Below are 24246 nucleotides of genomic sequence, written 5' to 3' on the forward strand. Positions count from 1 at the left end.
TATTTTTACAATTAAATTCCACCTGCTGCAAATAGGACATCAGAATTCCTTTTAGATGCAATCATCTGCATTTGGGATGCTCCCATCTGTCTCTGGGAGCAATATTATTGTTGCAATAAGTAAAAGTACCACAACATAACACATTAGTAAATCCTACATTTTAGATTCTTTTAACCTTTAATGGTATGTTTTTGAAACTAATTTATTTAATGTTTCCTCAAGTACTTTGCTGCAGCTGAAACCCTGGGTGGAAATGAGGGTACACGTCCTGGCAGGATTAGGTGGGCTGTGACTGAGGAGCTTTTTCCCACTGCTCCAGGTCTTTGTGCAGATTTTCTGCTGATCCAAAAGCAAAACCTTGTCTCCACACCCTGGGAGAAGTGTCAGTGCTCTGTGAATCTTCAGCCATTCCATCACCTGGAAACACAGGATAAAAATGCTATGGTAACGTTATTTAAATTGAAGCTATTCAACATTTCAGCATTCTGGAAGCAGAATTTTAAATTCTTTGAGGAGACATTTCTGAGGTCAGCCATATACCTCAGGGTGATCTGGTGGAAAAATCTTGGTGGTTTGGGTAAGTTGCAAAGGTTCTGAAGTGAAATAGGTGTTTGCATGGTAATACTTAGTGGTAATATTCTCCTCATACCAATACTCATTCAGAGAGCAGTGTTCCACTGACCCAGAGAAATGGCAGATTAAATTTCCCGGTTTACAGTGCAGGGGTGTGTGGGATGTACTCTGTAACATCTGAGTGTGTCATAATTACAGGAGTTTCTCCTGAATTCTTTGCCTTACAGGCTTTGTGAATGTTGTCTTTATCAATCACTTATACTAATTAAGAGCAAAAGCCAGGCAAAATATGATTCAAAAAAAGCAAACTGTTTGTTTACCCCGTAAATATGACATGTTACAGAAACATCTATGCAGAGACCTCAAATTTCAGGAGTAGTTTTGGTTTACTGCGTTATTTTCTTTTGTTTCTCAAAGTGACTTCCTGTTGAGACGGATAAACTCTATTCTGTTCACCATGGGGACAAGAACATGACTTGGAAACTTGTGACTCTACCCAGCCCTATGACAGGATAATATGAAAATTTGTTCTTGCTGTTTCCACAGATCTCATTGATGTGAAAAATAAAGCCAATGGAAGGAGCATGATTGCTGTTTGAGAGCAAATTTAGGTTTTTGCTCATTTCTATTTTGGTCTTGATCTGCTTAAAGTTGCCGTTTCAGATGTTCCTATTGACAGAGAGCAGGTAGAATTCTGTTTCCACACCACCAAAACACATAATGAAGCAGGCCCTGCTGCTTCATTGGCATTCTTGTCAGAGGTACTGCTGCTGTTGGCAGAGAAGCTGACAAGAATATCAATGTCACTGGGCAGGCAGGTTGTTCCCAAAATCTATAATTCTGGGCAGTTTATCCCAAAATGACCACATTACAATCCACATTCTTCCATTTGAAGCTACAGCCTTGGAAGTATTTTGAAACTTTTTCCTTTCTTCTTTTTTGGAAGAAGGGAGCTGTGCTTTGACAGACACCAGCATACAGATGGATTGACTGGATAGAATATCTTGTACTGTCCCATTGTCACAGAGTTCAAATTTCTACCATTAACATGTGTTAATGACCCTCAGAGTTTCAGCAAGGTCTTTTACAATGCTTCCTGATGTCCACAGATTTTATTAGTGCTGCTGATGGAATGAATTGCCTCTGCCTCGAGCTCCCATGGCTTCTGAACTCTAAGATACAAATTTTCTGTCATCATAATGTAAAATATGCAAGCACTGGTGAGAGAATCTGGAGATTTTTGTATCAGAACATGCAAATTTTCATTTATTTTCACCCTCTGCATTGAACCCTTTGTTTCCAGTGAGAGAAAGCGCAAAGGTGTTACAGAGTGGCACCTGAAAATTGCCAGCAGCCTGTTAGAGTGCTCATTGCCACGTTCCAGCTCTGCCCAAGCCTTATCTGGCTGTGTTTTTGTCCTGGGCTGCCTGTGTCTGATGAGCCATTACCTCCAGGACAGATCATAGACACACTTCAGTAATTCTCATCAACTGTGGAGAGCAGCTGAAAGGCACCCTTGCAAGAGAATGCCAAGGTAGAAATAATGGTACAAACTCAGCTAGACTGGGGGAGCACCCAGAGTAAATATTCTGAAGGCTGCTACAGTGAGATAGTCCCATTTCACCAATGACCCTGTGTGCCTGAGCTAAGGTTTACTTGGCTTTCTTCACTCACTGCAAGTATTCATCTTCTGCAATGTTCTGTAGATTGATTGCTCATGGCCATTACTGGCATGCGTCTGTCTGCTGAGTTAGATTTCAGAGCTAAACTCAAGACCTGTAACAAAAACTCATTTAGTCATTTTTGTGATCAATATCATTTCTCTACCTCTAAGAGAAAGAAAGTTATTGCTGTATAAATGTAGGTAGAAACTTTTTTAAGAAGATGTCTGCTACCAAAATAGGATTAAAGTTGACATTATGACTATAGGTCCTCCAACTTAGGAACAGATTATTAAAATACTTTTAATTATAAAAATTGCTTAGGTATCTTGTACTATGAAAAAGAATATTTTAAAGAGGGTTGGGCAGTGTCTGTTCAACAGGAGAGTTCACACAGATTAATCTGCCCATTGGGATGTCAGTGAGCCAAACTGATTCCTACCAAGTGCTGATGTGCTTAGCACTGAATCTGACTTATCATCACAGTTCTCCAAGTCAAGTGGGATTGATACCCTTATAACAGTTGCACTTGTTTTTCTTTATCCTTTATGTAATGAAATAGGAGTTAGTGAAGTTACATTTTCTATCTTTGCTGTGCAGATCCACAGAGGAAGTATAAAGCTGTCTTTGATGTGCTATGAGCTCATGATTTTAATCTAGCCAGGAAAATTTCACAACTATATATTTTATGACAGTCACAATAGCTGGGCTACAGGAGTTACTTGAGAAGCGTAAATTAGCCATATGCCCAGGTATTTCATTAACAAACATCTTACTCTGAATGTGGATCTTGCTGAATCTGGCATCTCAGCTGTAATAACGATGTTCAAGTTGTTCTGTTATGCTTGGATGTGCATTTTCATTTTCAGCAGATAAAATTATTGCATCTTTGAAGAATAAACCAGGTGAAGAAGCAGCTAAGTATGTTAAGAACCAGCTCCTGTCTGCTGTAAATTAGTCTGGATTTGCTGACTTTCAGAGAGGAGGTTCCTGCCGCCCCTGCCCATATGAAAATCCATGCAAATAGCCCTAACAACTTAGATCACGTGGTGGAACCCAGTGTTCTGCCCTCTATGGTAGCAGCCAGTTGAAAATATTTGTGTACAGACAGGGCTTAAAAGAGCTTCACAGCATTCTGATGATGCTCAGATAATGTTCTTAATTCCAGAATGCTGTCAGAGACAATTCAGAGCAGCAGTATATTTGTGTTTTCCAGACTTTGCTATGGCAGGACTTGAGAAAGTATCTCTCTGCAAGCTAAATGCTGACCCGCTGCTCTTATGCCATTGATGCTGATATAGCCATAGATACACCTTTGGTCCTTAAAACACAAGACTGAAATTTTCAAAAATAAAGCTACAACATCTAAAAGTAAATAGAATGTTCAGTAGCTCAGCATCCATCTGTTTAAATCAGAGTTGCAGAAGTTTATAGTGTGAAATAGATATGTGCAATTTTCAAAAGGGCAATTTTATAACCGATAATTAACACTTGAAGTTATGTAAACTGAAATAAGGAGCATGCTGTAATTTTAAAGAGTAAAAGCTAATTGCCTATGAGGTCATGGAAGCAAGAAGAAATTTCTTCACTATAACATCGCGGTCTGCTTGGAAATAGATGATGAGTTTCCATCAAGGAAATCATCATCCTTCCTTCTTTATGCCCTCTCCAGGCCCTAACAGTGGATCACAGGATTTAACAGGGACATTTATAGCCCTTCAAGATAGATAGAAGGAAAGGTGTAGCGGGTATTGTAGACAGCACCGGATAATCCATCACTTGGGTAAGTGAGCAGCCCATTCTTACTTCCTATTCTCTCCAATAAGGACTTGACAGACAAGAAATGATATTGTGAAGTACCTAAACTATAAAAAGTGTACTGGAACTGTTGCTGGAGTGACTGAGCCATGGTTTGTGCTGGTTCCTGCTGTGTCTAATGCTCTGCATGTTACAGTTCTGTTCCCCTGATATCAGCCTTTGCCAAGAGCACAGTGGGTTATGAGAAGGACCAGTTGTCTGACATATATTAATGAATTCACCTTTTCCTCTAAAACTCAAAAGACAATAAGGCATAGATTAATGTTTAAAAAGTTATATAGTATACCAGCGTGGCAACTTTCAGGCAGACATATTCTCAAGCTGTTTTAAAATTATCAGTGAATTAATTATTTAATGATTTATTGACATTAATTCTCACCTTAATAAAGGTCATGGAAAACTAAGTTTGATTTCAAAATTTATTCATCTCTGTCAAATATTTCTAAAGATGTTGCATCTGAGATAGGAATCAATAAATTAATTCACAATGCTGATAAATTACAACAACTTGGCTTTAAGAAAAGAACATCTAAATATTTCCTTATGTAAGTATGCACACACTCACCTGAGTTTATTTTCAGTGTTACTCATAAAAACAAAAATCTCTTGTCAGTGTTCAGTGCTCATTAAAAGTTAAGGTTTTCTGAGAAATCAGTATTTATTCCAGCACAAGTGGCTGGGTTTGGAATGGAATAATTCCATTTCTTGAAATCAGGATATGAAATCGGTTAGTAACAAGACAGTATTTGCCATTTAATGGAATCTGTGTTTCTGCTTTCCAGTTTGCTAAATTTTTAGATCTGAATTTTCATATTGATAACTTTTCTTTGATTCCTTACTGAGGTTTATTGTCCAGTTAATGTGTCCTGTCATGAACCTAAGCACATACATTATTATTTTCATTATTTTTTTAATAATAGAAAAAAAGTCTAAGTCATATTCATCCTAAAAATGTCTTTCTAATCTTATCTTACTTATTCTGTTCTAATTTTATCTTGTTTATTCTGATATAATTCCAAAAGTCACAACTCAGCTGCATATCAAGATATTCTCAAAATTACAGAAGAAGCTACTAATGGTTTGGAGAAATTTTCAAATCCTTTTAATTCCATCATTTACAGAGAATGATTTGATAAGGATGTACGTGTATCCATTATTTCTGAACCTGATAAGATGAAATATATTCTCGAGTTGTTAATCTGTTTTTGTGGATGAGCAGAACTTATCAAAATATTTTTAAATAACTTTCACATCCAATGATGATCCATGTTCATCACATTATCTGGGTAGTTAGCTGGAAGCAAATATCCAATTTTGTGTTCATTTGTGAACAAGCAGCGTTAACTGTTGCAAATGATGCTAATGATGCAAATGCAGAAAATGCTCGTTATAAAATTAAAATCACTGACAGTATACCAATATTGTATTTTGATATATCCCTAATGCAGCTCTATTGCTGTCTGGAAAATGATCTAGTAAAGATTATTGCTCTTTCAACTGTAATAACAGACATTTAAAATATCTGCTATTTCCCTGAATAATTTCTTACTATGAAGGACCTGTGGGTGCCTTTGAAAAAACCAAACCTGTTTGGTTTTATGTCACTCTCATTTAATTAACATGAGCAACTGTTTAATTTTTTTCTGTGGATGTTATTGTGTCACTTTACAGAAGGGCGTGCATTTTATCAATACAAAAATGTTTTAAGAAATCTGTTCTTTCATGTTATGCTGGGATTGTTTTTATATTCTCCGTTTGTCTCATGTTTTACATCTGAAAGGCCAGGATGAGCAGTTGAGAAGCTCATTTTGCATGGACTTGTGTTTTAGTGGCAGGTAAAGCAGTTTGTTGAGATGCTATTTAAATAATTAATATTGTGTGAGACTGAGGGCACTACAAGATGTTGTAGCCAAAAAGTGACTTTCAAAAAAGACTCCTGAAATGTAGTCATGCACAAGTCTCACAGCAGCTTGAAAATCAGAATATTATCTGCAGATGGTTTTTGGCCTTCATTTCTTTCTAGACAGTTTTTTGGTCTTCAGATGGTATTCTCAATAGAAAAAGAGCTTTCAAGGACTGGTACAGGTCTCTGAAGCTCTTGATTTTCCTTCTGGTTCCACTGAGCAGCTCTGATACTCCGTAGCTTAATATCGATATGAGATTATCAGTAGCTCACTCTGAGTAGAATTGCCTCCAAACCACAGTTCACTTCGGTGGGGCAAAGTGTTACAAGAACTTTGGTGAGACCTTTCCTTGGATATTTCCAGGTTTTGAGCAGAGAAACCATTTTCCTAATGCCAGTGGCACTTGATCCTCCATGGAACAATCAATGAAACATGGAAGAATATTAATATGCATGCATAGTAAGCACTTGCAGTTTATGAAATCAGCAATTAAACTGAGTAGCAGTTTTCTTCCATGCCTTGGCTTTTCCTCACCAGCCTTTGAAGTACAAATCCAGAGGCTGGGCTGATGTCGAAGGAGGTACAAATTCAGTCAGGCTTCAGACTCCCGGAGTAAAGCTTAAATAATGGGTTCATGTTTCATTAGTAGTTTGTCTTTATAAACCAGGTTTCTTCAGGCTGAATTTCATACTGAAAACAAGGTTTAAGTCAAAAATATGTTTGTTGGTGTTGCTTTGAGAAAAATTTATCCATTCATTCATTCATCCTTTGCTTCTATAATGACTGAAATGCATTATTTCCCTTAAAATGATAGGTTTGTGATAACTCTGATAGACAAAGGCTAGTTCAATTTTGGCTTGTCATTGAAAAGGTAGAAATTAAAGGAAGGAATGAGAAAAACAAATTTCAATCTCTGCTTCCTTTTAGTTTCTGAGCACTGGGAAAAACATTTTTAAAATTTATTTTTCCCTTCTTTCTTCTTCATTTTAGGTTCTGAAGGAAATGTTCACCTTTTTAGCCAGCAGGTGGGCAATAAATATTCCTTTAGAGTAGGGAGGGAGTATAATGGGTCTGTAGCAGCAGTTGTCTCCATCTGTTGCCTTTTCCTCATTTTGCATTGTAATTTTCCTTTAGTATGGAGTTACTGTACTTGTTTCCCTTTCTGACCACTCTCCTTTGTTCTGGATAGCATCCTGGACAGGAAAACAAATACAGGTTGTGATGGAGAGAAAATACTGTCTGTGCTTTCTTTTTGAGCCCTGATAGCAATTTCTGGAAATGCAAAAATTTCTCTAATGCCAGTTTTTGAACAGCTGAACTTGCAAACACACTAGGGGAAAAAATGAAATTCAGTGTTGTAGTATTAAACGTTAAGAAAACCAAATCAAGGATATGGAGCCGTACCAAACTAATAAAGTAATTATTATTTACTTCTATAGGGATATATTTTTTCACTTTCATTTTCTATACGTGTGATTAGACTCTTAGCAGAAATAAGAAGTTGCTATGGCTTCCCAGAAATACCCAGCCTTGTTTCAATATTCCTCTGAGGCTCACTGAAGACGGCAAAGACACAAAAGATCATGGAGTATTGCTGAGATAGTTAAACTGCAAGTTTTCCCTTTATTCTTGAAGTTACCAAGTGAATGCTTCTTACAGATTTCTGTGTGATGTGAGCAGTACTGACAGACTTGGTGTATCAAATCTGACATGTCAATGAGTTATTTACCTGGTAAAATAACTTTTTTTACTTAATAAAGTAAAATCAAGGAAAACAAGCCAATAATATTTTCTAGGAGAACCATGATTTCTGACATTGTCAAGAGAATAGTGATTTTAACTTCCTGCCTGTGGGAAGTTGCCCCTCCTTTGGGTGTTGTGATTAACCTTGATATTTTCTCAGATAGGCTCTTGTTACTGACAAATGCTGATCAGGATGAACTTAGGTCCTAAAATCCCAAAGTGGCAAGTAGTACTTTTAAATAATTTTACTTGTAGAAATATGAAAGTGGAAACCTTCCTGCATCACACAGATTAGGGATAACAGTGCCAAATAACTCTACACCTCTTCAAAGTTCATTCTCTGAGCATTCCTTTCAATTAAAAGGAACTTTATTCTCAGTAAAACTGCCCAAAAATTGTATTGATGCAGATGTAAATAAATTCTGTTAATGCTTTAATCCTCTAAGGGAACCCGACTTCCATAATCTGCAGAGGGAGAGAACCATAGGGAAAAGTGCAGATTTGAGTTATGACTGGAAATGTAAGCTTTGAAATAAGAGATTGTTAGAAGGAACACTGCACTTCATAACTAATGTACCCAGTTCTAGGAAGCTGGCAGCTGAGATTTCAGTGAAATATGAGGAGAAAACAATATCAAACAATATGATCTCTATATACTTTTACAGGCCAAGCACAAATAAAAAATTACTCTCTGTTATGACAGTGTGAAATATAAAATGTAAAGCAGAATACATTATTCTGGCAAGTAAACAGAGGAGACAGTCTTGGCTGAGGTGAGTGTATCATCAGGTTCATGTGGTGTTTCAAGCCTGTAGTGTTTGAAGGGATCAAAGTTCTCCAGACTTTTGTTCTCCTGTGCTTTCCTACATTGCCAAAAGCTAACAGAGAAAAGGCTTAAAGCAACTAACATTTCAAAGTATTTAAATAGCTCTGTATTCAAGCAGGTCTGTGTTAATGACTGATAATGACAGAAATACTTGGAGGAGAAATATTAAGGGTGCCAAAGATACATCCTGTTCAACTGCTCAACTTTTTTCTTCACGCTACCTAAAAAGTGTAGTTTGGGAACCACCAGTTTTATTTTAAATCACACTGCAGATGTGCTCTGTAGCTCTCCAGTAACTCAAGGAGAGGTAAACAAAACTCTTATTCCCCAATCTGGCAGATAAGGTTGGCAAGTGACAGATGAGGTCTGCTTGTTGACAGTGTAATTATTGGAGGTCAGAGCAGGGACAGCGTAAACCGGTAATTATTCACGTACAACGTTGCATGGGTAATTGGATGGGGTACACTCTCTGTCAAGGCAAATGTTCAAACTGCTTGAAGGTAAGGAATATGCTCATGGATACATTTTTTTTTCTCCTTAAAGGTCTCATTCCAAACTGGTTAAAGTCAGCAACAGATTAATTTCAGTACTTTTGGTATCAAGATCTGAAAAGAGCCTGAGTTTATCTTTCTTTCTTTGAAAGGAGTGAAGAGTACACTACAAATGGTTTATCTCAGCTAAAGCCTTCACCTTAGAGACAGTGTGTTTGCTCTGCCATTCCCTTTTTTTGTTGAAATTACTCCTACATATTTCCACATTTTCTACAGGTGGTAATTTGCTTATTATTTCACAGATGAAACATTACCTTCCCTATAAGGATTGCCATTTGGAGAGACTCATTCTTCTTAGTGTATTTCTCTTCTATTTCCTTAAGTATCGCACTGACCTGCCATGCTGGACCTAGACTACAGCCTCACATCACAAAGGTAAATGAATGGATTAGAAAGGCTCCTGGAAAGACTCCTGGTTTAGCTCCTGTAAGTACTGTTTTCAGTAAGAGAGGAGGGAGAGGGGAAATTGGAAGGATGACAAGACAAACTATTTATGAGCATTCAAGTCACAAATTGTTGTCTCTGTGCATGGCATGCCAGAGAACAGTGTTTTGTTTTCCTTGGAACACCAAATTCCAATTACAAGTATAGAAAAGGAAAGAATTTTAATTCTCTTTGCTTGCCTTAACTGAAGGATCTTAGTTCTTGATGGTCTGAGCATTTTACAGTTCAGAATTGGTCACTAATATTAGGAGATTCAGATTTGCCATCTGACATCTTCTGAAAAATTGAGCTTTATAGTAGCATAGTGCAGATCCTCAAACCATCTCTCTATAAAGAAGTGACAGATACTACCTCTTCCCTCTCTCTGAAGCTAAACATCTCATGGCAAGCACTCTGTGAAACAGAGGACTTGGCCTGTGTTAGTCTGATACATGTTTATCTCTTATGGCAGCTGCTTAAGTGCCTTGGCTAAGTAAACATTTGGTGTAAGTAAAAATGGATCCAGATCTGTTCCCCTGTTCTTTTGGATATACTTTTCATGTGTTTGCTGTTTTGATGGTTCAGTTCTTGAACAGAATTTTTGTAATAAGTAGAACTTTTACAAAGCAGTTTGATTTTTTCCTTTTTCTTCTTCCTTGCAAGAAGTATTCTTAAATTAGACCCGTTAAAAATGTATTGTATTGCAGACAGTGCACATGCCAGACTTCTTTTCCCTCGCTAATGTGGAGTGGGAGAAACAGAAGTTTCACTGTATTAATGGATTGTGGGGAATACACTCAGCTACCCTCCAGCTTACAAAGCAAAATATATCAGCATACAAAACTATAATGAAAAGAATCTAGCTGCAGGAGGCTGTAATAAAATGATGGTAAATGAAATCTAGCTGCATATCACCATGACAAATAATTCCTAACTGAATTCACTGATCAAAACTCTGCTGCCCTGTGTAAGACAAACGAGTTGTTGAAGCCTGCCCTGAAGGCTTTGTGATGATGGTGACATAATCACACTCAATAGCAGGGACCTTCCAGAGTGTGAGACTTAGATGTATCAGAATTATGCTTGTGTTGGAAATGCTGGGACCTGCAAGCATTTCTCCCCACATTTCACATGTTGAATCCTTCTGTTAAAAATGAATACTCTTTCTTGGCAAGCCAGTACTCTCTTAATTTCAATTATTCTTAAAACAAAAATAAAATCTAAAAGATCAGACAACTTTGACATACTTACCTGTTTCACACTGTACAATTAGTTACTTGCATTGCAAGATGTGAGATTATCATCAGTACTGTGACTCATGGTGTGAAAATACATTCTAAATGAAAGAAATTAATGAATCCATGCTGGATTATGGTCCTAATATTTTTATCTTTTTAAATGGTCCTGTGAGAAAACACTGACTTAAAGCAAGGAAAACTCTTAGCTGGATGAAAGGAGAAAGTTTCAGGATTACTCCCCTTATGAAAGGCATCCTAATTAAGTGTTGTACAAGATTTGAGTGATGAGAGAAGGAATTGTATGGAATGTAAACAAAAAGTATTTTAAAGCATTTCCAAAGTTTTAAAGTTATCTCCCAGAGGTTTAGGTATTATTTACTTTGTTTTCTTTTTGCAAAGACAAAGAGGAAATTGGCATGATGCATCACAGTAATTTGTGTCATTAAGCTAATTATTACACAGGCAGTGTAGCAGTAGTCCCTGTTTGAGCAATTCCTGGCCAATTTATCAGTATCAGAGTCTTAATACTTTGATTAAAATCAGATGCATATGTCAAGTGAAACCTTGATTTTCTTGCTTGATGGTAATAGGTATTTGCCAAAAAGGATCTATATAAGAGGTTTTTTTTGACAAGTTTGAAAATGTGTCGTATCTAGGCACTAAACCAGAGGCTTTGAATCAGCTGGCAGAATGACAAAAGGCAGAATTATATTTAAGGGAAAGAAGTAAAGTTTCTCTTGGATGATAGATCAAAATGAGTTCTGGCAAAAGAAATACAAATTGCCAAGGAGATGTAAAGGCCGATCTCTGCTCTCAGCTACCAGCACACTTGTCAACAGCTGCTAGTAACAACCTCTGCTATGGAGCCATACATGTCTTTGTGGCCTTTGTCCTTCTCATTAAAACAACATTAATTCTCTAGTAATTTGCATGAGAGTGACCATTCCTGGTTCTTTTCTGAAATATTCCATTTGTGCATTACTAGACTCTTAATTAATAACCTTTCAGTAGTCCATGTGCCTGATCTATTTTCACTTCTATGTAATTTCAACTCCCCAGGGGAGAAAATGAAGTCCTTTCTCAAAGCATAAGAAAAAAAGGCTATAATGATTTGGTAAGTTTCCTCACTGTTCAGGTGACCCTGCTGATCCTCATTTATCAAGAGAGCAAGAAATAATATAAATAAAATATTTTCAGCAATTGTAAGTGGTTGTACAAAGATCTACTCTCACCAAGCATATAGGTCACTTCAGCCTCAGTAAGGGAGTACCTGACTTGAAAATGAGAAAAACTTTGATAAGTTAGACTCAAATTGTAGTGGTCCAAACTTACTTAGGTGGCACACGATATATATTGCTTTGTAATAATCTCCTGGAACGTCATGTATGAAATAGCACAGGAGAACGGTAAGGAAAATAATAATGAAAATGAAAAAATGACTGTTCCAAGGCCAGCAATATCTAAAACTCTGAAGAGGATTGGTTAATCATTGTAGGTAATACTGTAATGCAGACACACACACAACAGGTCTCACCAAACCATCTTTGGGTTCTCCTCCTCTTCCCAGCTTCCAGCTCCCAACTCATACAGGTTTTAGCTGTCACTTGAGTTCACATTTTGAAAGGTAGTGGTGATAGAATTTTGTGGCTTGCCAGTCTTCCCTTGACCTTGGTTCAAACCTGAGAGGAGTAGGGAGGGTGGTGGGGAGGTGATGATCGTCCACTTGCTGGCACCTTGTAACATGAAATCAAATATGTCTTCTGCCCATCAGAGGATGCTTTTGCCAGGCACAGCACAGACAAGCTGACTATGTCCTGCCCTCTAAACACAGATATGAGCCTCTACATTATTTTATGAAAGCAACACTACTATCAACATAACAGAAAGCAAAATAATATTGCTGAAAAATAACACACCAAAGACATCTTCAGAGTCCAAATCTTGAACTTCAAGGAGAAAAATTATAGACATTGATGAAGACATTGATTTTGATTTCAACCAGCAAGTGCAATAAATGTGCCTGAGAAAAAGTTTTTGTACTGATATATGCACATAATCCACTTCCTCACCTCTGTTTCCTGGTCACAGTGTTTCCCAATTAGATTTCTATTTCAGTACAGTTTCTATAGCAAGGAACTTGCATAAAAGAGAAGGCGTGGGAGATTTTCAAAGTACCCTTGCTAATTAGGTGTCCAGCACTCATTGATTTTGAATAGGAGCTAGGTCCCTCAGAACTCTTCATGCCTTTGAAAAATTCTTCTGTAATCTCTCCCAGTTCTCTGTACAGCCTCTAGCCTTCAAAGACTTCAAGTCCACAGAAGAGACAGTGCAAGATGCCTGGGCTGCGTTACCCTTCCTGTCAGAACTGCTATTTACAACTGAAAGGTTTCAAAAGGACAGCCTATATGTTGTTGACAGAAAGGAACTTTAGGGCTCTCTTGCACATTAACTCCTTCCCTGCTACAATGCCTGCTTTAGTGTAACTTTAAGCATAGGGTTTCAGTAGGTCTGTGTGGATTTGATACATTTGACAATACACAAAGCACTACTGATTAATTCTCAGGGTTTAATTGGTTTAAGAAACATTAAGTCAGAATCACAGATTTAAATGATTCTGCTGTTTTCTAAAACTATGACTCACTTGTTAGGCCAGACAAGCTGGGAATTAGTTATTTCACATACCATGCTCAAATATCAAAGATTATATCTCATCTATTTAAAAAGCATGAACTATGTATTATTTCCCTTTTAAAAATCTATTTTACTGGCCAATAGTCAACAACTATTTTCCTATGATTCTAAATATTCTCCTAGTCCTTCTGGAAACTTGCTCAAAAAACAGAATAAAACTTAATGAGTCTTTTCAGAAAGCTGTTTTAGCAAAGGATTTGGTTTATTTTAATAGCTACAGGGATATACAGCACACAATGAGTGTCTGCTGTCACACACTATTGCAGGAAAGCAAAATTTATTCACCTCTCACTCTTAACTGTGGGGGACTTCATGACTTATGGGATAGGGAGAGGGAAAGAGAGGGTTCTGTTCTGCCGATATCACTGGTACACAAGTACACCCCTATCACCCTGTTTATCTTAATAAAATGCAAAGTATGAATCTAAGTGTAATTCCACACCCCTGGAAATGGCACAGGAATGCTTCTCATTTTGCACAGATAAAGTTCCTCTGAAATTAAGGAGGTTAGAAAGACTGCACTCTTAGTTGGGCTCTAAAAAGAAGTAGGAATTTCTATAAATGCCTGGTTGAATGCATTACTTAACAAAATGTTTCATATCATGTGCAATCAAATTAGAAAGGACCGTGTTCCTGTATGTGTTCACTCATCTATGGTGACATAATTGCTTCTTCAGAATGAAATGTTAATAATGGCTCTTTAGATTCTGAACACAACTAAAATGTTACATTCAAAATAAGTCCCTTCACTTACAGCATTCTATTTATTCAGCTGCTTGCAACAACTCCAATTGAAGTCTCTGAGTTTATGTCACAAGGATTTCCTAAACCATATGTGATGATGATATTTCATCTCAGAAAGTTAACTGCAGTTTTGGTGCTTCCAATTTTAGTCAAAACAAGGAAAAATAAAGCTAATAAAAAACTTTTCCATGGTTTCATCTCATCTCAATCTGCATGTTGGATGTCTCCATTGGTCTAAGAAATGACAACAAAAAATCCAAACAAACAAGCAAACCCCTCCTAAACAAATCCTCATACCATTATTGTCCACAGATGCAGTAACTGGAATGTACCAGGCCTGTCCCCAGAGTGATCTCAGCTATGAAGAGGTAGGTAAAACTCCATAAAAACCTCTGAACAGCACAGTGACAAACATTCATCAGGATTCTGATTATTTCATCAAGTGTTCAGTGCACACATTCATCCTGTGGTGAGCTGCCAGCAAGAATTGCTGTACGATTTCTATTCAAATTCTTGAACAAAGAACCTGAAAGTAGTGGTGCAGCATTCAAAGAATTTAACACTAACTATGCTTATTCATCCAAATGACAAGAACAAAGCTAAATTTGAGGTATTAAAAAGTATTTTTGCTGTACTTCTGTTATTTCAGCTTTTAAACAAGTTTCCCACATTACTCAGACATAAATACATTTTATAAAATATGTTTATAGGAAATTATATGTTTAATGATCTGGATTATGCAATAAATATAGCCTTTCATCAGAACACAATCAAACCATTAGTGCTGCAGAAATTTTGCTAGGATTGTTAGATATTAACTTCCCTTTTCATTAGATCAGCAGTAAGAATGGAAAGTTATTTTAAATCATTCATCCCTTGGGTCACTGGCAGTCACAAAGTCTTTTATTTGATCTTAAAACTAGTAGGTTTTAAAGAAATTTCTGTTAATATAAATGAAAAAATACTGTCTGATTTTTAATTGGCAGAAGTTCTTGAAATGTTAAGTACATATTTCACTTTTTCACCATGGCTGTTGGGTGGGTATTGCTGTATTTTTTGAGGTTTAAAAGACATTAAAAATCAAAGCCTTACCTATGTCCCTAGGACTTTGGTAGATAAATAATTTTATAAGAATTTTTGTATTTTTAATTCGCCTGGACTTCTTTGGAAGGAATGAAAAGATATGGCACTGCCACCTTTGTGACTGAGACAATCATTTCTACTGCAATTTTCCAGCTAACCTGCAATGTCTGTTCTGAAATAATGTACACACAATTGCCTGAGGCCTATGCAAGGAATATGTCTTTTGTTCTAAATTTTCCAAAATAAATGGAATGAAAGCTCAGTGTTGGCTGACATCACTTCCATAAACTGAACACTGTGTCCCAGGCCAGAGTTCAAGAAAGGGTAGAAAAACAAGGAGCCTTTTTCAAGGATTTTTTTTTTTTGTACATTTTCAGGTCTGCTTACATCAAAGATTGCCCCCAAGCCTACAGGAAGGTATTTCATTACTTGCTTGTAACATTTTATGGTTTTTAGAAAATATTGCCTTTATGTTTCATCCAGCATTAGGGAATGGATCATTTCCATTTCTGGTTCTGCATCATTTGGTCTTCCTGAGGTAAGGAAATTGAAAACACCCTTGCAGTCATTGTAGACATACTTTGTAGATTTCTTCCAGGAATGCTACTGATGAATTCATTTGGTTTAAAGCAAGCTGAAGTTTAATCTCACCTGACTACAACTAATACAAAGATCACAATATCACAGACAATTTTTTAGATCTGCAAGTAGAGTTTCTCTCCCTTTTGACATCACAGGGGATGTTGGAGAGCTCTCTCCTTAACTTCTGCTATAATTGTTCAACAAATTAAATCTTCGCTAGTTCTTTGTCTTGACAGTGACTTTTGATAATAGAAAAATATCTTTTTTCTAAAATATTGCAGCCCAAGAAAAAGAGGAGGATCAAAAAATTACCTCTAGGTTTGTGAATACAATGGTAAGTTGTTAATTTTCAGATTTTTATTTTTGTGTACTTGAAGCGATTCTTGGCGCCTCTGAAAAGTAGCACATTCTGTTTACTAAATTCACTGTAAGGAAAACATTTACATGTTTTATACAGACCTAAGTCACTGGCATAGAACAACAAAGGTACCACAAGTGAATACATTTCACTTAATTGCAAGAGATGTGTGATTCTTCAAGGGGAAAAATTCAAATAGGTAACACTTCAAATGCAGGGAACTTTCATTTCTTTACACTATTAAATTAATAATAAGCTTAACATAAAAAGCACCCAAACTTTTATTGTTTTGATGATTAGAGGATGTTGATTTGTCCCATTTATTTGAACAAGAAACAATTTTAATAGTGATAGCTTTGAATTTGCTCGATCTGTTTTCTTCAAAATTCTTCATAACCCAAAGAGAGGGTCAAGGCTAAGAAAGGTAGGAGGTGAAAATGGTAGGGCAGTATCACCAATTCAATTTAATCTTAAGTTCTAAAAGCCTGTTCAAAATCAAATCAAAAATAGAGGGAAAAATTAGCATAAGAATCACCAGCAATATAAATAAAGAGAAAGAATAAAGTAATTGCTTTTCACTAAAGTTTAAAGCAAAGCAATAACAGAGAAAATACTGCAGCTTAGAAAATGATTTTCCATTGTGATGATTTATTTCTAGCCTATAATAGGTGTTATTTCCCTGCTTTGCAGTAATGCGTTCATTACATGCCCAATTTAGAGCAAAGTTAGCCACAGAATTCTTTATAAATATATAACAGTCACTCTTCAACTCATCTTCAATGCTACATCAGCATGACAACCCAGATGGTAACAGTGTAGCACAACAAGAAAATGTGCACAATCCTTGTCTAATACTGTCTTATTAGCTGAAAGAACAGGCAAAAATGACAGCAGTTCATTGTATAATTCATCAGTCCAGTTTCCAGTCCCTTTGGAATCAGCATTAAAATGCTTGTTCTTTGGAAGGAGTGCAGTGTTAGAAGCACACGCTTCTCAAGTGCATGCCCTGGATAAGGATTAATGTTGTACTAGGAACACGGATCTGGTGGAGGTGTCTGTGGTTTGGCACATGTGAGTCCAAGCGTGCCAAATAGGAATAATTGGTAAGACCATTCTGATCTAGTAATACTTCTACAGAGTCTTTGTGTACTGTACAAGGTGATGGAAAGCTGTATCCATTTAGGCCAATGAAATAACTCTGCAGAAAGGTGAGCTTGGCTGTAATCAAGCCCAACAGCAATTTACCACCAGAAATTCTTGCCCACTTAGTGGTTACTGTCAGTACATTAATTCTCAGAAGAAGAAAGATGTACTGCTTTACTGAAGGTACAGTCCTGAAGAAAGTACCTTTTTAATTAATCTAGGCAGCTAACTTTCTCATTCTTAAAGTCTCGGAATTTCTAGAATATTCTGTAGTAAACAGAGAGCAAGGAGTTTTCAAAGACATCTCTGTCTTCCTCTGCTGGCTGCCTGTGAAACTCTCACATTTATTTTCATTTTCCCAGCCTTTGGGGAACTTAAAATTTAGGTGAAATCTGGGTATATTTGTAAGCACCTCCAAAACACTACATTTTTTTCAGGTGAGTGGGTTATGATAACTCATTTACAAGAAATTGTTAAGAGAAACATTTGAAATGAAACCTTTGTTTCAGGAAGCCTTTAAAGCACCTGTATTTTTTACAGGCTATCAATTGTATATTTATAGGTACTGACCTGTAAATATGAGGAACGCAGTACGTATGTTTACAGGTTAAAAAATAAAGTGATATAAAATATGTCACTCAAAATAATAGTCCAAAAAAGATTGATTCTGCCACTTCTAGCTTGCCTCTGCCTACTGTCATAAAATGGTTCTGAGAGCACTCTCAGCTCCTAAGGATGGTGTCTTGAAGCAATAGCATGAGGAAACAATCTATCTGCCTGGAAATGCCATTGTCAAAATAAAACAGACATATTTTCAACTCTGGGATGTAGCAGTGATGAAAATATAACAGTGCTGAAGTCAATGGCAGAATTGTCCATGAGTTCAGTAGGGCTCAGGTTTCATCTCAGAGCTTCTAACTTTCATGATTTTATATATTCATTTTCAACCCTAAAAGGACACGTCAAGAAATACAAGCATTTATTTATTCTGATTCACAGACCAGGAGAGCAGGCCAGGCCATCTGGCATCCAAAAAAATATTATGATTACTGGAGACTTGTTTCCAAAATATCAGTTGCTGAATTGATATTTTCATTTCAGCAAAAACAAACAGGTTAAGAGCTTCCTCTTTGAAGTTGATGTTATTTCTGCACAATACAACAGATGGAAGTGCTCTTCACCCCACTCATCACTAAGCAGGAGGATTGAGCCTTATTTTGAGAAGTCTACCAGCTGAAGTTTACAGCTTCATCAGGAACATATTCTAACTTCTGGTATCATTTCTCAAACAAGTTACAGCTTTGTGCATTGTGTTTTGTCTGGGAAACGGTCCAAGTTTCAGAGACCTGCTCTCCACTAATTTAGAGTGGATGTCGTTTGAAAAGTAAAATGTCTTTCTAATAAGGGGCTGCAAAGTCATAGCAAATAAATGCAGTCAACAGTGCACAAAATGACACATCTGTGGCCAAGTACACCTTTGTGGAAACGCACTGGCTCTTAATTAGTTGCCTAGGAATCTGCTGGTACTTGACAAGGTCTTCTTGCTGCAGGTTGGATACAAAATGGAATTGTTTTAACCTCATTTTTTGTTTTAACCCCAATCAGCTGAAAAAAACCCCACTGATTCAGGTGCCACCATGTTGGGTTCTTGACTCTTTGGCATCCAGTATAAAATTAAATCAAATAATTGAACATAAAGGGCAGTGGTCTTAGGTCCAACTTGGATTCCTCCTTAATTCCACTTTTTCTGTAAGTCCTATGTATTAAAGGCAATAACTCATTTTTTCTCAGCAGTCAACAAATTCACAGAAATCATATCTGTATCATCCATATTTCTAGGCTGTTAAAGAGGACTGGACAAGTTATTAGCTCTTAATGTTCTTCCCAGCATTGGATAGCAAATTACATTCTAATGGGCACAAAAGAAAATAGCAAAGATGATGTGTTTTTGGACAGTATGCCTAGATTCAAGACATTAGGAGGGGGGGTAATAATAATAGTTTGCCATACAGATGGAGAATAAGTAAATGTACAGAGAAAGAACAAAAAAGAACAGAACCAAACTGAAATAATAATGCCACATTCTGATAGGTGAAAGTATTGGGTATACAGTTATAAGTGCCATTTTTCTAAGGTGTGTAGAAATGCTGAAGATACTTATTTAAGAGTTTCTGCTATAAAAGTTTAATAACAGAGTAATATTACGAAACTGAAAATATAGGCTAGCTATTGAAATTATCATTATAGCTATATATATTTGGCTGTAGAGTGCTATTGCCAGTAAAGGTACAGCCTCTGCTCTCAAGTCGATGAAAACTTTTTAAATATAAAGTCCCATAGCAACTAAACCAGAAAAAGTTGTGCAGCTCTAGGTGAGCCAATAAATACCACTGAGTTTTATTACTCTGGGAACCAAGGAATGAGAAAAGTTGTACCATGAGCTTTGTGAGCTTTTGAGAGAATATTCAAAAATTAGGTTGAATTTTTTGGAACTGAGTTTGATAGGAATGGAACTGAATTCATAAGAATGTTTTCTGCTATGAGCCATGCTTTGCTGGCTAAAACTGTCACCCAGGCAGAAAAGAATGAAGGCATTGCAAAATCTCTGTCTCCTTCTGCCCCCCCAAGTCATTACTTGTACAAATACTTTGGAGAGAAGAGGGTACTGTAAGACACACTGAAAACAAGTATTTTATGACAAATTAGCTTCAGAGATTACAGGAGTCTGTATTAGGATAATAAAGGAATGCAAAACGATTTTACCATAGCAGTCATTTAAACCATTCTTCCACGCTGCAGCCTGGCTGAGTGCTCAGGACTGCCCTTGGTGCATTCAGGTAGGAGAAGGACTTCTGTGGTTTGTCTTCATTGATCAGTGGGGCACAAAATATCAGTGTGTTATAATGTCATTTCTTCAGCCAAAGACTGTGGAAATGAGCAATCTTTAAACACATTTACAAGGGGCTGTAAATGTAATTACTAAGAAAAGCTACTCTGCAATACGGGTGGAAAAGACCACAGCTTTGGTCAAAGATGCACAATATACTTTCCATCTTGTCTAACTCATTGGGACTTACAGATGTGTGTTCCTGAAGGCAAAATCTGAGAAACTCAAGTGTTTTTTCTTCAGTTGAAATAAGAAGATGGTCTTTGTACTCAGCTTCTGCAGAAATCTATCTCTTGTGGTCATAACATTAAATCCTAACATTAAATCCTACTGATTTTAATTTGGATGGCAAGGAATAATATAATGAAGAGTTAAGTTTATCAGTCAAATCGATAAAAATAACAATCCCACTTCAAAAGAAATGATTTCTCCAATGAGTACCTAATTTACATCTTAACAATGGTTATTGTTAATTAGTTTAATGTCACATGATTGTTCAAAGTGCACTTACTGACACTTGTGATGTAGTTAAGTCATAAACAACACAGTGAAGGAAAAGTAATTTGAGACACATTTGCTTGGACTTGCTGCCGCTGGAATATCCCTGCAATTGCATTCTGCTTCCTGAAAATGGGACACACGTGGGTAGCTCCTTTTCTGGCTGTAGTACCAGCATAGTAGCAGGGCTGCTCTCCTCTACAACCAAGAAGGAAATCTGCAGTGTGTGTATTAAGTTACTGCATTTCCTGATTTAGAATCTAGATTTGTGACACAGAGGGGATATTTTATCACTTTGGAGTTTGGGTAAACCAAAAGCATCTGTTGACGAAAGGCATTCCTGTGTTCTCAACGGTAGAGTTGATTTCCTCTCCTTAGGCTCACTTCATGGCTAGAAGATTTTATACTGACAGCTCTATATCTTAGGGTTTTTTTGCTTTGTTTTCTGATGTTGATCTTTATTGATTCTTCCCTGCAGTGTATTCTTGAATTTGAATGAATAGACAGTTTATTGTGGACGAAGAGGAGAAATGAACGCAGAGGACAGAGAGGAGGGGAATTGGAAGGCTTTGTGGCCTTTAGATTCTGTCATAGCAATTTAATTTCTAATCAGAGACTTTATTTATTTTCCTGGCATCACCTGTCATCCTGATGAGGATAATGATTAAAGTGTGGTACATATGTACTTCCTTTAAACTAAAAATAGCTTCCTTTTAGCTCTGTGGCTTTTCAGGATGTCTTTCATTTTTCTTTGACAGCTCAACACTGGTTTTCATTTTAACCCAGGAAATAATTCATAAAATACAAGTAGACAGATTCTTCCGGGGACCACGATTTTTAAAAGCACTTTTTGTAGAGGGATGGCACGTTTTCTAAACATTTTGTCTATAAAGTAGCTACTAAGCAAAAACTTCTATATAAAAAGTAACAGACTACTGAAACAAAATTGAATTCACCTCTTTTCTTAAGAAGGAGCTGTTCATAATGATGGAAATTAGAGATATTTTAACAAAATTGAACACTCTGAATCACAGAGCTAGAACCCTGGGTAATGCACTAAACGCTGTGAAACCCAGCTGGAAATTCTTATTTTCATATTCTCTTAGAAACTTGATGGATAAGGAAGTCATGGCTGACCTTTCAGGAAAAGCAAATCATGATGGTTTTTTCAGGAGCATATTTTATGTCCCCACTGGATTCCTTATTTATCTGATATGAAGAAATCTTATACACGACTTCTGTTGAAGACTGTGTGTAACTGTATATATTTCTGCTTGGACTGAGGATTTCCCTTTATTAATACTACTGTGTGGATCACCTTGTTGTGATGTATTTTTCCATGCAGAAAGAGAAGAAATATAGTATTCTATTTTTTTAATCTAGGAATGAAAATTTTCCATATCTTGAGGCTATCTCAGCATTACTTGTGGCTATTACTCAACATTAAATGAAACATTATTAGGATTAAATTAGGATTAAATGTCAGGATTCCCACTTTGAGGTAATTGGCCTGTGTTTATCTAAAGGGTTAGGGACTGTAGTATTTTGAAAACCTTTCTCAGAGGTTTCTCCCCCTTGGCTACTTTGTGTCACTGATATAAATGTATCCTTTTTGGATTTCATATTTGTCATATGAGACTATGTACATTTAGAAGGAAACACCAACATTCAACATAATGAAACCTAAACACCAGCAAACTGGTGATGATCCTTGAAAGGAAATTGTAATTAAGTTTTTAATTATTTATTATTACTTCTATAATCATTTCATGTCTGAACAGTAGCTTATGATAAAAAAAATCTCTATCACCTAGAGCTATGAGGCAAAGGCTTTCCATTAGTCATCATACCCTGCATAATGAGCAGCATTGCTAATGAAACACAAAACACTTCAAAGTTATTCAATCAGCAGTCTGAATAATGAGATTTTACACGAAAATGTAAATAGTGAGCATGCAACAAAAGCAGTAAGGTGGATTATAGCTTTTTCTTTTAAGCCACCATGAATGGATATGTTGAAAGGAACTTAATTACATTTTATAAATAATCTAGTCTTCCACAGATTCCTAAGAAAACAGAATAGGCCAGGGCACTTGGTGCTTTAGAAGAATATGAATTTAAATAATAGACATAACTGCTAAGAATAAGCTTCACTGGAATCTGTAGCTTTGCATGGGAAACATCTGCAAAATATTTATTATAATAAATCAGAAGAATATTAATATCATATTTGACAATCATGTCAGACATAGAGATCAACCTCTACTATACATTGATGCAAATTACTTTAAAATATTTATTATATAATATAATAGGCATCAAGCCTGCCAGAATTCAAGGAGCAACCAGACAATGCTCCAGTCATAGTGCTTAACTTTAGGTGGTCCTGTGAGGGGCATAGAACTGGACTTGATCCTTATGTGTCCCTTACAACTTGAGATATTACATGGTAACAAAATATTACATAATATAACAGCAACCTGAGAAAGGATGATGTATGACTGAACATAATTTTTTCACGTGTACAATCATGTGGTTTTTAGTCCTACTACTTGAGGAAAGCAAAATCAGAGGACAATGTTTCAGTTTTATTTAAAATGCCATGAAAATCAGTATCAGAATTGCTAAAACTAATGGCAGCTCCATGGCAGGTATTACTGAAAAATAAAAAATTTTACTGATGGAAACCAGGAACATTTGGGATTTAGCTTTAAATGTTTTGAAAGGTCTATATTGCAGGATCATGCTTTTCCCAGAATTATTCCTATACATTAATAAGAAATAAAAAAATTTCTTTGATGTAAAATTCTACAAATATTCAGGTGGAGCTGTATAAATCAGTGAGCAGATTATGATTATTAGTCATAGAAAATTCAATTTTAGAGTAGTGTGCTCCCTTTATAGTCATGTCAGCAGGGAAAAGCTTTGCTGCTGGCCATCTGCTGTTTAGGCAGGCTGCACTAACCTCTCACCTGCCTGAAAGAATAAAGGTGTTCTTTAGAAAAAGACACCAGAATTGTATTTAACATTATTACTTAGAGCTGTGAAAACTTGTCAAAATCTGAACCAGCAATGGATACAATATAACTTAGAATTATTGGCTTATGTTGCATTTAAAAGGAATATTTTATATGGGTGTGAATTTCTTTAAAAATCTATCATCTCTTAGGGAACAAACAAACAGACTCCAAACAAAACAGAAACTTTGTCTGAAAAATGGCCAGATTTCTAGTGAATGTTTTTTACATTGCTGATTCCACTAAATCTATTTTAAAAACGTAAGCCACTCATTATCTCTGGTTATCAAACCCAATTGAGTGGCTGGGAGCTGAAATCCAATGTATTCAGACTTTAAATGTAAACCGTGAAGTTTTTACTATCCCCAGTTCAGTGAGAAGCAGCTCAACCAAAATCAATAAATAAATTTCAGTTGTAAGAGACTTGTACAGAAGAGACTGGGATTAGGATTTTCAAGTTTATCTGTTATAAAGGGCAAAAAATTACAAAGGGCAGAAAACTTATT

This window comes from Poecile atricapillus, chromosome 4, assembly GCF_030490865.1.
Source record: "Poecile atricapillus isolate bPoeAtr1 chromosome 4, bPoeAtr1.hap1, whole genome shotgun sequence".
NCBI lineage: Eukaryota > Metazoa > Chordata > Aves > Passeriformes > Paridae > Poecile > Poecile atricapillus.